General features: G+C 40.1%; 1 non-coding gene across 1 annotated transcript; it reads left to right on the top strand.

The window, feature by feature from the left end:
- Positions 1–3673: 3673 nt before the first annotated feature.
- Positions 3674–3864, top strand: LOC140286954 (U2 spliceosomal RNA). The gene has a single exon (XR_011911354.1). It is a non-coding gene; the product is annotated as a U2 spliceosomal RNA (small nuclear RNA).
- The last annotated feature ends 545 nt before the right edge of the window (positions 3865–4409 follow it).

The following is a 4409-nucleotide window of genomic DNA, read 5'->3' as shown; positions in this document are numbered from 1 at the left end:
CTTCTCATACCGACTATGGACCCATTCATTGTTTAACTTCACTGTTTTGCAAATCCTAATTGGATATTACACATTGACATTGAACTTTACTGGATAAGCAGGTCTTCATTGCATTCAGCAGCCTATATGTGAGCATTTATGTGTAAGCTGTTCTTCTTTGCATTTATCAGCAGCAAGCAATTCTTCACTGCACATGCATATGTAAATAGTAAAACAATTCCAATGTGTTAGCGAAACCTTCTATATCACAGTGGTTTCTAAGGTCTATTTTAAGTTCTTTGCCATCAGTGAGATGACATTGTTTACAAAGTGTGTCAAATTATCACTGAAGATCTTTTCAGGAATTTCAAATCTAGAAATGAGTTATTTTACGCGTGATTTTGCTACTGAGAGTGCATCTGCTTGTGCACATGGAAATATTTCAGACCATTTGGTAAAAACCTCTGTTGTCACTGAGCAGAATCGTTTCCCTTAACATTAATTTAGTTCAATGAAATCTACAAAATAATGAAATAATGAAATCCAAACAAATATGTTGAAAAAGATACACTGGCTTAGGGAATTATCTTCGTTTTGGTCTTAGATTGCCCTGTGGAATGTGTTTTGCACATATTTGACCTGCTAGACAAAACTTTATTCATTTATTTATTCTAAAAAAATGTTTTTAATAATTAGTAAAACCATATGCTGTAAAAACCTGGTTCATTATTGCTTCCATCCCTCCTGTTGAGACATGACATGGTCCGTGGCTCAATACTGCAGCATATTTAAACAAATTCTTTGGCAGTATGGTTTTCCTTCCGGTCATTCATACGAGTCTATTGTAGATGGCAATTGAATAACATCTAATAATGCTAAAATATTTGTAGTTTATACATTTAGCTGTGGATGTCAACATACCTGTTTTTCCAATGCTGTGTTAACACATGTACAGTTGAGAAGGCATACTGACTGTCAGTGTAAACGTTAACAACCTTTTTGTTATTTAATTTACAAGCTTCAGTTAAAGCTACCAATTCGACTGCTTGAACAGAGTAATTTTTTGGTAGTGGTTGTTTTAAGAAAACTTCAGTTTCTGTTACTACTGCAAATCCTGTAGCATTTGTGCCATCAGGGTTTTTTTCTTTGATCTGTTGAATAAATATAGTTATTTCTGCATTTTCATAATGTATATCAGTTAAGTCTGGCCTGGGTAAAACACTGATGGTTATTTCTGACATGCAATCATGAGGCTTTCCATCTGTGGGGTAGGTAGCAGTGTGGATGGATTAAGTGTAGCACATCTCTCGACAACAAGGTGTGGCTGTGAAAGAAGAACTGTTATGTAGGAGAGATGTCTGGTAAAGATATTTTGTTAAGTAACCATATCACAGCCACTGCATGAGGTACCTTAAGTGTTAATGGGTGAAATAACACCATTATTGTTGATGCCTGCACTGCCAATGGCTTCTGGCCATTGATTCAAAAGTACGATCTCGTCCCTTTTTCCCCTTTCAGTGGACACTGGCCCCTAATTACCGCAATTCAGCAGGGGGTCTTTCATTAGGAGTACTGGACTCCCCCGTGCACGGTTTCAGCTCCGACCCTGGACAGCGGAAAAAACGTTGAGATCTGGTTTGAGGACCCAATTGTTGAGAAAAGTCTCTCAATGAGACTCAGAGTTGCTGGAGTCAGTTAATGCAAAGGTTTAATCTTGCAGCAAGTTCAAGAATGTGTGTGTGTATGGGTGTATGTGTGCGAACGTGTGTGAGTTTGTGTGTGTGAGAGTTTAAAGAACCTGTAATCCACAGGCAGGCCTTAACTAGTATGGCACGGGTCCAGCCTGTCTCATCTTTTTTGGAAGGTCCAGCGCTCGGCCGTAACCCTTCTGTCTGTTTGGACTCTCACATACATTCGGTTAATCATAGAAAAACGAGAACAAAACTTTTTAGCCCCTTAAATTCATAAAACAGACATGGTGCAGTTATTTCCATTCTAGAAAATAAGAGTAATCACCACCATTCCTATAAATTCTGGATATTCTAACAATCTGAATCTTTTTTAAATGTTCGATGAAGCCCTTTGCTGTTCTGTTTAGAGACTCAGCTGATCATAAACCAAGTTTTGCTCTTGAACCAAGCTTCTAAACTCTTCACCTTTTTCATTTCTCAGTTAGTATTCACTTTAAAACTGATTAAAAGAAAAATTAAATGAATGCCTATCAACAAATGTGGGATCTAAACTCTAGTGCTTCCTCTAAAATAATTTCCTTTCTCAATTCAGAAATGTGTGTGTGTAAGTCACAACACCCGTGACACCAAAACGGCTTTCTTTTCTCTCTTTTCTCTACACTCTGCACTGTGAGCACACACAACAAATCAGAAAGGCTTTTTTCTCTCTTTTCTACATTATGGACTGTGGGGACACAAAACCGCTCTCTCTTTTTTTTTTTTTGATTGTGTGCCAGGGCGTTGTCTCACGTATTAGATTATGCTTAAGATACGAATGAGTTTATCAGTCACATCAGAATCCATATATACTGATCCTCCCGTAATAAAATGGTCGGATCTTATCAAACACACTTTGTTTCTTGTGACAAGTCAGCGAAACAGCGTATACACGTCAATACACTGAATCAAGTTTGCCACAAGAACTCATAAGTTTGGCAGTATTGCTCTGCCGTCAGCAATCATACACCCATTTTATTTTTATGAGACATGTGCAGGCACCTGTTCATCTACTGTTCTATCACTATGAATTAGTTTATCTATTATCAATAAGGATACTTCTACAACTACTATCAAAGTATGTCCGGACTTCTTATGTTGTCAGTTGCTATATATGAATAAGTGGGTTGCTACTGAAAAGCATTAAGCATGTCACACAGCCCAAACATATAACATTTCAGGACACACCACACAGTTAACAACCACAGTGAAGCGTGTCAAAGCCCAAACATGTAACATTCAACAGGACACTTACACAACACATTCAAATCAAACAGTCAGACAACATACAAGAACCTATACCCCAGCCGGCATTGCTCCCTGCCTATTTTCCTACAACTCACTATGTGTGTGCACACCTTTATTCACAAACTCTTCAACTTATACTCTTTTACCGAAGCTGCTACAGCTCGATTGGCCAAATACCCTTAGATCCTATTTCGGTGAATTTGACATCTGCCTTGCATGTAACAGATTAGCGGTTTAGCAGTTTTAATTTAGTTTGAGTGAAGGAATTCATTTTATAGCAAAATCCGAAATCGTGAAGAACTCATGGAAGTAAGCTTATTCTCGGATTCCTGAATCTTTAGATTTGCTCTTTCTTTTACTGCAAAGTACAACATTGAGCAGCACTAATGAGTTGTTTCTATTTTTGGCAGGCTTTACCTTTACGGATGAAGCCCTTTCTGTCTGTGCAAAAGAAATCTTGTTACTGTGCAGAGTGACTTCTCTGAGTAGAGTCGCCTTACTTACTGTGCCAATGTTCGAAGCTGGATGCAAAGTTGTTGCTTGAATGGTGCTCGCTGGAGCGTGCGGTAGTGTAAAGTTATACCATTTAAAAGGGCTGAAGAGTGCTCAGTGCAGCGGGTGGGCCGAGGTGCAAAGTGACACTATGGCCATAAAAAGAACACCGCTACAAGTGCGCATTGTGCCAGGAAGGGCCCTCGGACGTGAACCAGTGGACAGTTATCGCTTCTCGGCCTTTTGGCTAAGATCAAGTGTAGTATCTGTTCTTATCAGTTTAATGTCTGATGTGTCCTCTATGCGAGGACTACATATTAAATGGATTTGTATCAATAGGAGTTGAAAAAGGAGCTTGCTCCGTTCACTCCAAGCATCGACCCGGTACTGTAGTGCCCCTGGGAACGGTGCGCTCTCCTCTGCTCTTGTGAAAAAGCAAACAGCGGTGCAGGATGGAGGTTTCAGGGAGCCCAAGATGAAACTTTCTTTTAGTCTGCTGAGAAAAGAGAGTGAATGCGAAGTAGACTTTAACACGGCTCTGGGAGCGAGCCGAGTGCGGGCTAACCAGGCGAATTGCTTGAAAGAAACGCGACACCGAATGAGCGGTCAGAACAAAGCCTCAATACGGTGTTCCTGTGGTGTTTTTATAAAATGCGGTGAAAAAAAAGGTGTGAATGCCCCATAGAAAACTAAAAGGTGGAGCGGAAGTGTTCGGCTGCAAGAAGGTGTGAATGTCCGACTATATTTGGTGAAAAGCAGGTGAAGCAAGGTCTGAATGCCCAACCTTACATCATCAAAAGCGAGATCAGAGGTTTTTGGCTGCAAGAAGGCCATAGTTTGCCAAAAGTGGGTAAGGTGCGAATGACCGACTAAATATCAACAAAAGTGGGGGCGGAGGTCTTCGGATGCAAGTGGGTGTGAATATCCCACCATAGAAGTATGGTGGAGAGGAAGCTGTGAATG

Source organism: Leuresthes tenuis, unplaced genomic scaffold (genome assembly GCF_036924035.1).
Source record: "Leuresthes tenuis unplaced genomic scaffold, fLeuTen1.0.hap1 SCAF_100, whole genome shotgun sequence".
NCBI classification, from domain to species: domain Eukaryota; kingdom Metazoa; phylum Chordata; class Actinopteri; order Atheriniformes; family Atherinopsidae; genus Leuresthes; species Leuresthes tenuis.
This window is presented reverse-complemented; position numbering and strand designations above follow the sequence as displayed.